Source organism: Hipposideros armiger, unplaced genomic scaffold (genome assembly GCF_001890085.2).
Source record: "Hipposideros armiger isolate ML-2016 unplaced genomic scaffold, ASM189008v1 scaffold_28, whole genome shotgun sequence".
In the NCBI taxonomy this organism is placed as follows: domain Eukaryota; kingdom Metazoa; phylum Chordata; class Mammalia; order Chiroptera; family Hipposideridae; genus Hipposideros; species Hipposideros armiger.
Genome location: NW_017731378.1, coordinates 5945200 through 5956440, shown reverse-complemented (window position 1 = coordinate 5956440; position 11241 = coordinate 5945200).

Here is an 11241-nt window from a genome sequence, read left to right as displayed (position 1 = left end):
GGCAAAGTTGATGGGGTGAGTTGGGGCCAGGAATAAAGACCTTATTAGCCGCTATGTTGAAGAATCTGGGATTCACTGGAAGGGAATGGAGAGCCACTGAAAGTTTCTGATCAGGGAATGTCACAATCAGAACTTTGTTTTAAGATAAGGAAAACAACAGCCGTGCAAAGGATGGGTTAGGAGGAGGGGATTCGAAACAGGAAGCCAAGTCAAGAGGCCATTGCAAATTTGACATGGACTATATTATGAACCTGGAAAGCAATGCTGAGGACAGAGTGAGTCTGTGTCTGAGACTCTGGTAAGAGATCACTGTGCATGGTGCCCTGTAGAACGCAGGCTCATCCTCTCCAAGCTGCAGAAACTCAGTGTGTGCTCCCCAAGCTGCTCTCGGTTTACGTGGTGTACACTTGAAATGAAGAATCACTTGGCCTTCTGTGGGCCTCACTGAGGCAGGGATGAAATGACCCCACTTCAAAGGCTGGGGATAAGCCAGCTGGGCTGGGACCTAGGCGGGCCCAGGAAGGCATGTCAAAAACACAGGGTGCCCCTGGTAGGAAAAGCTAAGAGGAGGCCAAGCCAGAATCTCTACTGAACTCCAGAGCCTGAGAACTCTACAAGCTTCTGCCCTCCTCCTCCTCAAGTGCCAGCCAGGTGATCAGGGATCAGGTGGGCAGGTGGTGTCCCTGTGGAAACCATGCAAATCTGAAACCTCTTGTGCCTTGATGATTTGCGAGAGGCCTCCATCCTTCCCACCATCAGTTTGGGCAGGGCAGAAATAAGAGAAACTAAGCAATAGCCCAGACCAGACAACATAGAGAATGTTTTTCCACTCATCAGCATGCTGGATCTAGGACAGTTAGAATGGAAAAGCTACAAGTTCTGTACCACAGAAGGAGATGCTCTTAAAACTTGACCTTTTATCCCTGCACTTGGAGTAGAATTCTACCTGAGATACCTAATCCGTGTGGCTCAGCATGCTCTGGCAAGACAAGCCAGGCTGTGTTTTAAATTCACTCAGAGCTGTGGGGACATGGCTGAGAATTAAAGATGTGGGACTGAGGAACAGGGCCCTGTATACATTCCTGCAGGACCTCTAGATCGTTCATTAGGGCTCCTGAGGGACAGGGTGTCTTTTTCTCATTTGCATACAGACTCCATTTAGAGTGGCTATTGCCCTGATAAGACTTTTTAATTGGCAGGATGGGGCTTCAGAAATAATCTCCCTTCTCTAATGTGCCAAAGTCAAACACCTCCAGTATTATCTCTCATAGCCCATGTCAGTCCCATGAGTAGCATCTGTCATAGTTATAAATATACACATTTATGTGAGTAGTTTTCAATATCTGTCTTCCCTCTGGATCATAATCTCCATGAGAGCAGGGGGCAAGGGGTTTCTTTGATGCCCCGTAGTGCTTGGCACATATTAGATGGTCTATAGAAGTTTGGTAAGTGAAAATAACTGACCCAGCTGTGGGTCACCACAAGGCTCTGCAGGATGAAGTCCATGTCCCAATCCCTTATCCAAAAATAGGAGAACAGCCATGGATCCGAAGTGGCTGACAAGTTTGGCCATCATATGCTCTGGCACCTCCAGGTTTTGAAGAGAACACGTGTGAAAATCCTCAAGCCATAGACCAGGGTGGAACTCAATTAAGTTTCCTCACCTCTTGTGTCCCATCCCTTATGCCACCGGATAATGCAATGAGCCGGCCAGGCCACCCCATGACAGAATGATGGAAAAGTCCAATTTTCTAAAAGGCACCTAAGTCAGACTTGGTCCGCAATCCACATGCCCCCGGTGCACACACAGACATCATTTCAGGCTGCAGAGTTACAGACACCAGTCACACAAATGAACACCTTTCGTAACTATGGGGGAAACCCAATTTCTTTTCTCCTCCCCCCAAAGCCATCATCATTCAGGTTTTCACAGTGACAGGCTTGGCTTAGAAGGGAAGATGTTTAGGGGAAATTTTACACCTCCCTTCACCTCGCTTTAGTCTTCCATTTGGGGAATAGCCAACCACTTCTCCAAGTCACTCCCCCATGTTCTATTCTTTCTAAAATGTCCTTGATATCCCTTAAAAACAACGAACATCTCTAGGCCTTCTGTGTTTTTCAGCTGACGTCTCAGGTTAACAACTGTAATGAACAACCATTGCTATGTTACAAACAACCTCCGAATCCCAGTGGCACCCAACAATAGGCATTTATTTTCGCACTCACTAGGGATGGTCAAGGTTGCCTGGGGCAGCTTTGCTCCATGTTTCTCATCCTCATCCTGGGGCCAGGGGTGAGTCAGGCGATGGTAAAAGCACAAGAGGGCAAGTCAACGGCACCAGCACATCCCAAGCGCCTGCTTGCATCATGTCTGCTAGCATCGCATTGGCCAAAGCAAGTCCAATTGTCAACCCAATGTCAAAGGGCAGTGATACGGAACCTACCTCTGGGAGAGGAACTACAAAGTGACACAGCACAGGGCATGGATATACAGAGGGATAACCCTCCTCCTCCCCATAATAACTGAGCTATCTGCTATTCCCCAAGTCCCACATCTGCTGAGTTTACACTACTTGCAAGACGCTATGGGATACCAAGTCGAATTAGATCCAGCCTCTGCCTTCTAGGAATTTACAACCCAATAAAGGAAATGAGTGAGTCCATAAAGAGGTGGCATTTGAATGTGTAGCAAAGAGCTTGGGGACAGGGGAGGCAGTGACACATTCTGTCTGTGAAAGTCAAAAAATACTTTGCAGGGGAGGGAACATCTTAGGTATGAGAATGATTTTGATGGGTTAAAAAAAAAAAAGGACCCTTAGTTGTCCAGCCAAGAGCAAGAAATCCAAGGTCAATGATGGCATCAAATGTTGTGTTCTTTTATACTGTAAACTGCTTCCATAATCCTGGACGGTGATACTAAGGACAGAGAGGATGCTGGGTTGCCAGCATGATCGTGCTGAAGAGGATCTGAGAGACCGCCTAATCCAAGCCTGTATCTGGACCCCCAAACTCTGCTAAGCCCTGGGGAAGCAAAAATGAACAACACAGCTCTCTGCCTTCAGAGAGGTCAGTCCTGAACACTCTCAGAATAGGTGAGAAACACTTGCGCATGTGGACAGGTGCATGGCCTGTGACTGTAGGAAACCAGCAGGACCAGTTTGTGACACCAAAACCACACAAAATAAGAGGCGCGCTAAGGTGTCAGCCTCAGGGACAACAGAAATGCTGAGAGGCCTCTGGTCAGGGTCCACACTCTATGACTTTTCATGGAAGAGGATCTGAATTCTCTCTCTGCATGCAGGTGACTGGAGTAAGAATTCATAGCTTACACTGTATTTATATTCCCAATACAATTAGGATCACCCTCAAGACGCTAAAAAATTTGATCCCCTCATTCCTTCATCTCTTCAACAAACACTTGTGGATGCTGACAATTCAGAGACCAGATATCCCACACTGGGATACAAGGAAGACATTACCTCAGCCTTCAGGGAGGACCCTCCATACATCATCTCGCTCTTCCAAGAAACCGGTGAGGTCGGCAGAAATGGAAACCCTTTCATACTGTGGGCCCATCTGGCTACCCAACATTATCCCTCAGGATTCCCGGAATCCTCTCTGCTCCACACCACTCTCTCCCTGCTTCCCTTCCTTTCTGCCTGCAACACTTATTTAAGGAGCGACCCCTGGCTGTATCTTGTTTAATTGCTGGGACCATGCTTTGGACTAAGCCAATTTTGAGGCAAATTCATCTCTATGGCAAGAAAAAAAAAAATCAAAGGCCTCCCCTCGTCTCCCCGCTCCCTGCCACCCTGCCCTGCCCGAGTTGGGAAAAGCTTTGTTTTCTCCTTGAAGAAGCCATAATGAAGACTCCTCCTATATTTACAGTTTATGGAAGAAGAACATTAGAGAATTGCCATGGTTACAGGCCCCATTCTGCCTCCATTTGAGGACCAGAGGGAGCTGGAGGAAAGCACAGAGCAGCAGCTCCTGATGCCGCTTAGCCCGGAATCATCATAAAAAGAAAATGTTTACATCAGAGGAGAAATTGCTTCTCAAACAGCAAAGGAAAAACACCAGATTTGATGAGATTGTTACACAGAATCTTGGCTGGGTTGTTTCTCTCACTGCCCCTTCCCCCTGACCCATTATTATTTAAGGTCATATTAAATCAGGCAAAGGGAACAGATGACAAAATGCAGCTTGGTATTGGCCACTCTGGCTGGACGCCCAGGCTCAGTGCTGGCCCCACATCTCAGCCTCTTCATCTTCAGCTGCCAGGATCAGCGTCTCCCTGCATCCCTGCTGGAGAACCAGCTCAGAGCCAACCAAAGTAACTCTGTTCCATCTCCCTGGGGGCCCACAGGCTGGAGTAGACTGTTCTGATTCTGAAACAAGATGAGGGCAGGCTAGAACCAAGCAACCAGGTCCTAACCCAGCTCTGTTCCTTATTCGCTGTGTGTCCTTGAGCAGGTGTCTTTGCCTCTCTGAACTATGATTTCCCTTCCTCTAAAAACAAGGGCATAGGTAACACCCTGAAAGCAAAGCAGTGGAATGCTGTTGTTAAGGGCCTGGTCCTCTCCGTGCCTCAGTTCCCTCACCTGAAAGACAGGAATGATGGTAGCACATACTGCATGGAGTTGTGAGGATAAATCCAGCAAGCATCACTCACAAGCAGGTGTGATTATAGCACTTTGTCCTCACAATTACCTGATGAGATCAATAGTGTAGTTATCCTCATTATATGGATTAATAAGGAGCCACAGAGAGGGTAAGTGCCATCTTCAAGCGCCCAAAGTGGAAAGTGACAAAAGCAGGATTTAAAGTCAGAGCTGTCTAAATCTGAAATCAAAAGCCCTCTCTCTGTGCCCACTGGATCCCTCCTTAAGACAGAAAGTGAGAAAAACGAGCACAGAAATACTAAGCAGATCTATCTAACCCCAAAGCTCACATTCTTAGCCGTTAAAAGTTCCCTCTCCACAAGGAAGCCCAACCTAAAGTACAGCGCAGCTACCAGAACCAGCTGAGCAGCACTCTGAGGATGCCTGTAAGTGAGGGATGAAGGCCGGGGGTATAGACAGGTACAGAAGGAGACTTCCCTGAGGGCTGCTGGGAGGAGGAGAGATGAGAGGAAGTGAGCTGGTAGGATGGATTCATCAGAGCAGAGGCGGAACCAGCCCAAACAAAGGTGGAGAGATGGCGATGTGTCTGCGAGAAGCAGAGGGAAGAAGGGACGGTCCAGTAGGGCCTCCTGAGACACAAGTTAGAGGAAGTCCCCTCCCAGGGGCCGTGAGGAGTCACCGGAGGTCTCTGAGTTGGGTGCGAGATGGACTTCAGGGCTTCAAGAGTGGCTGTGGGCACTGAACCCTCAACTCCCACTTGTCCCACCGAAGGGCTCTGGGAAAAGGAACAGCACGGCTCAGACCAAGAATCAGAGCCCTCGCACCCCACCCACCCCTAAGCTCCTTACTCAGACGGAAAAGCAATTTTCCATATTAATGTATCTGAGTCCCAAACCTGCTGACCTGTGAAAAACACTTCCTAGTGATTTATTTGTCTCCTCTTGCTAAGACAACTGCCTCATTATTTTAAGTCACGCGCACAGCAGAGACACTCACTCCCTTCTGGGGTCAGACTAGGATTGCCATGGGGGCCAGAGAAAGCCCAGAAGGGGCCTCAAGGGGCATCTGGCCCCAGGAAAGCATCACTTAGCAGTGCCACTTACAGCACTTTGAGACCACAAGGAACTCCTTAGAGATTCCAGTTGGTGAGGGATTTGGCCAGGAGGGACCAGACCAAGAGAAAGTCTGGGCTCATGCCAGTAGCCAGTAAAATAACCTCTGGAAGCTTCAGCTTACCACCTATGAAACCAGGGCACCTGTGGCATGGCAGATATCCTAGAAGAGCTTTCATGGATTCCACAGTGGACTCAGCGGTGATCAGGAACAGTCTTATACTTTAAAAAGACCTTATTCTCAGATAGCAATAGAAATAATAATATCCAAATATTCCCACCCCACCCCCATTTCCTTCTTTGCTGGAAAAGGATAAATGTTAGGCTGTAGATGTTACAGATAGGTCAGATTGAAAACAACTCAGAAATGAAAACTCAATTCATAGTGGAACAAACACTGATTCAGCATGGCCATCAAGCTTTCCAATGTGCATGGACAAGAAGGAGACTTCACAAGGGATAATGGCAGTGCTCCCCACCCTTCCCCCCGCCAGCCACCCTCAGCCAGAGAGGATGGATGATGGATGATGGATGGATGGATAGATGGATGATGGATAGATGGATGGATGGATGGATGGATGACGGATGGATGGATGGATCAATGATGGATAGATGGGTAGATGGATGGATGGATGATGGATAGATGGATGGATGGATAATGGGTGGATAGATGAATGATAGATGGATTGACGGATGGATGGATGGATGGGTGGATGGATGGATGGATGGATGATGAATGCATGCATGGAGGTATGGATGCAGGCAGGCATGGATAAAATGACCTTATCCTAGGGATAGTTCTCTGGCCTCTTGGTCCCTTCAAGTTTACCCTGAATCTATGCCTTCTTTCCTCCTCCACAGGCTGTTATTCCAACCAGGCTGCACCCAAAGCTTGAGGGGCAGGCTGATTAGTTTTCTCACTTGCTTATATTATAAAATAAATAACACAAAAACAACTCAGTATCATGTCCCAAACATTTCTGCCAGTGCTGCCAGCCTCCTAATTAATGCCATTGCCTGGCAGGAACTCAGTAGCCTGTCCCCCTGAGCACCCTCTGACCCCCCAGGTCATACCCCCCTGGAGTAGCCTTCATGGAGCCCCAGCCAGCGAGCTCCCCTCCTGCCCATCCTAGAAACACAAACACTTCTGACAAGTTCAGTGTGAGTCCGCTCAATGCCATCACATTCCCAAGAGCATGGTTACCAAGATCATGTAGGAAAACAGGCTCCGTCTTTGAGGAAATGCCAGGATGTTCCTTCCCGACCTTCCTTCTGCAGCCTTAACTCTGTTCAGCCCAAGTCCCATCCTGCAGTGAGCCTTCCCCGATTTCTCAGCCCTCACTGGTTCAGTTTCCCATAGAATCGACAGAAGGTAAAACTGCCTTTTCCCCTCAACTCATATTTCAGTCTCAGCCATCCGAGAAGGGCATCTTTCACTAGTTTCTCCCCAAAAGACAGTCAACACAACACCTAAACAGCACTCCTCAAAACTGTCAAGGTCATCAAAAACAACAAAAGTCTGAAGAACTGTCACAACCAAGAAAAGCCTAAGGCGATATGATGACTAAATGTAATGGGGTCTCCTAGATGGGATCCTGGCTCAGAAAAGGGACATTGGCAAAACTAAGGAAATCTGAACAAAGTGTGGACTTGAGTTAACAATGATATAGAAACGTTAGTTCGTTGCACAGGGCAAATGTGCCCCACTAACGTATGACGTTAGCAGTAGGGAAACCGGGTGTGGGGTATCCAGAAACTCTCTCTCACTACCTTTGCAATTTTTCTATAAATCTAAAACTATTCTAAAATTAATACTTGAGTTTTTAAAAAAGTTAATGGAAGTATTTGTGCCCCAAACCTCGCCCACCCTGAAACCCTAACACAGATACCTCCCAGGACAGAAGATGTCCAGCTACCGTCTCACCCTGCCATTTGTGACCCAGTAAGTTCAAGTTCCTTAAAGGCAAGAACCAAGTTTCCTCTTTCTCTTATGTCATGGATGGATCCTTAACACAGAGCCAAGCATATAGCAGATGCTTAATAAAAACCTGATGATTGTTTAAACCCCCTCAGGACCTCAGAAAGCTTTGGACGTGAGAGGAGATAATACTGCCCAATGGTGCATTTTCGTATAATATATATTTTCCACAGAGCTATTAACTGACTACGATAAGTTAAACGAGGCAAATTTATTGCAACTTCACAATTAACTGACCTATGCAAATAATAATAAGTCACTCATAATAGTTACTATATAATGCAGTAAGTACTCGCACTATGTCAGGTGTTGTGCATAACCTCATTTAATCCCCATAATAACTCGAAGTGGTATGTAGTTATGACCGTTATAATCCCCATTTTATAGATGAGGAAATTGGAGCTCAGTAAGATCATGATTTACTTGAGGTCATCGGGCTAGTTACCAGTTTGATTTTTAACCCAAGCAGAGCAGTCTGATTGAATCCACTCTGAGCCAGTACATCCTACTTGGGCTAACTACCCACCAACCTGTTTGTTCACTTATTTCAACCTGTTTCTCAATAAGGCTTGTAGGTTCCATATTCCAATGATTGCAAATTCCCGATAAGCCGGTCAAAATAAATAAGAATAGTCAAAAGCCTCAGTCCAGACTAACAGAGAGGTTGCCCAGAGCTCCCAGAATACCTGCTTTTCCTCCACAGCCTCCGGCCTGTCTTCCAGCTACCGCTACACGCTCGGTTCTGGTCCTGACTCTTCCAGCCAGTGGCTGTATCACCACTGATTGGCCTCAGTTTCCTGACTGTACAATGTGGAGTTTGGATTAACAGGTCTCTGAGGTCCTTTCCACCTAGAACTTTCCAGGGCTCTCAGACACAAATGGCACCCCCGAGCAGGCAGCCCCACGTGTCAGAACCCTGTGCTTGGGGTACAAATGATCAGTTTCTAGGGAGCCAGCCTGCCTTTGTCTTTTCACTCCAAATAACCCCCCAGCTTAATCCCTCAAAGCCCCAGTTCCATCAGTCTCACCTCCAGGGCCCAGATCAGAGCAATGACTCGCCCATCACCTCTCCCCTGGGGCTGATTCAGTTTCCACACAGTCACCTGAAACAGGGCTCCCACGCTCTAAGTGTAGGAATCTCCTGAGTAAAGCAAGTGAGAACAGATGCCTTAAACAATTTCCCTCGCGGACCCCTTGTTAGGGCTTCCATCCATTCCTGCAAGAGAGCACGTTCAATAATCAGGCTATAATCAGAAATATAAGCAGCATTTGCAACCTATGGGCAGGCAGGCACCAACGCTAGCTGCACCCAATCTCTTCTCAACAACCCCTGAGACACCTGCCCAGGACCTCCCGTAGCTGCAGCTGGTGGCTTCCCTATGGAGGAATGGAACCAAGCTAATCAGTCTCCCTGTCCAGATAGGCCAAGGCCCCTGCTCGCCTAATGGCTGCTGTATAATGCCTCCAGGAGAAGCCCCAGGAAGGGATAGCCTCGCCTTCCCCCTCCAGGACCTCCTGAAACACCAAAACACCTTCAAAGGGGTGTGGACATATTACTAGAGCATTAGGCTAGAGTTTAGGGGACCTGGAGTCTAGTCCCATCTTTGGCATTAACAAGCCGTGTGGGTCTTCTGGGCTTGTCAACCATCCTCCCGAGACACAGTTTCCTCGCATATTTCATTATTTTCAATCCTTGAATTAATGACATAATGAATTGTAGTAATACCTAAACCGCTTACCCTATAACGATGACACATGAATTCAGTTAGATAATAGACAACAGCCCTTTCTACTTAAGGAGAACTTAAGTGATGCCAGGTCCTGAGCTAAATAAAGCCTTTTACATTCATCAAAAACTAAGCCTTTTACGCATAACAAATTACTGCCATCTTAGCCACTGAAAAACAATATCCATTTGTTAGTTTGTAGCTACATAGTTCAGAAGTCCAGGCCCGGTGTGGCCAGGTTACTCTGCTCAATGTGTCACAGGCTGAAATCCAGGTGTCACCCAGGCTGCATCCCTTTTTGGTGCCTCTGGGGGAAAGTCCACTCCCAAGTTCCTTCTATTGTAGGACGGAAGTCCCCATTTTCAGGCCGGCTGTCAGCTCCGAGAGGCTGCCCCCACTCCTTGCCGTGTGGCTTCCTCCATGCGCAAGGTGACAGTGGAGAGCTTCTCATGCACGAGTCCCCCTCACGCTTCACATCCCTGACTTCCCCCAGCCTCTAACCTGATCCAGATTTAAGGGGCTTGTGTGGTGAGGTCAGGCCCACCCACATCACCTCCCTTTCTTAACCTCAACTGATTTGGGACCTTAATAATATTTGCAAAATCACTTCACAGTCATACCTAGATCCGTGTTTGAATAATTGGGGAAAGGTGCATGTATGCTAGCGGCCGGGAATCTTGAGAGTAGCTTAGAAGTCTGGCTACCACATAGTTTTTGGCGATTACAAATAAAACTGCTATAAAAATTGTAAAAAAAAAACAACCCCCCCCCCAAAAAAAAACCCCAAACAAACAACGAAGCATTTTACATACACCCAAACCAGGTGGACCTGGCATAGATTGACTTGTATGTTCTCAACCTCAGTCACAGGTTCATTGGATGGTAGCTGAGCCACTCCAGGGGCTCCATGCCTCTGAACCAACAGGCCGAAAAGGGCGTCAGAGCCCTGGATGGGGTGACTGATCCAGAGAAGGTGACTGACCCAACAGGGAATTGGGTTGCTGCCCCACAGTGGGGCATGGGAAATTATGTCTGGCCCTTGGCGGAATCACTGGGTCCTCTGGTATTCTTTTGTCCATTAATCTTGGCCGATGCAAAAGGCAACACTCTAAGCAATCCCACAGGAACGAAGGCTCGGGACACTGGCCAGGTGAAGAACCCCACCCAGCAGGAGCCCATCCGGCAGCAGGAGGCTTTTCTGTACTATTTTCCTTTTATTTCTGAAGGGAAAAATCCAGCCACAGCAACCCAACCCAGATGCTCTTTTTGTTCTGTTCTAAATCGCAGAGACAATCTACTACACAGACTTTTAAGGCTGAATCACAGAATCTCCAGGTAGGCAATCACTTCAAAAACATCTCGAGTAGTCAAACTCAAAGAGACAGAAAGCAGGACGGTGGTTGCCAGGGGCTGGGGGAGGGGGCACAGGCTCTGGAAGATGCAAAGAGGTCTGGGGATTGGTTGCACAACAGTGTGAATGTCCTCAGTGCCCCTCAACTTAACAATGGTGGAAATGGTAAATTTTATGTCATATGCTTTGTTAAATTGTGGTAAAATTGTTTTAATTAAAATTTAAGAAAGTAATTCACAATTAAAAAAATAATTCCATTCAAACCATCACCACCACCACCGTTTAACTCCACTCTACAGCATCCTTTCGAAGAGGCCCAGTCCATCAACACCAGTGACACCCCTCTCAGTGTGCCCTGAAACGGGTCCTCTGGGAGAGGGGAGCTGGGGGAAGGGAAGACCGGGCAGGAAGCAGGGGGACACAGGATATGTTCCTGCCTTCTGTATCTGTG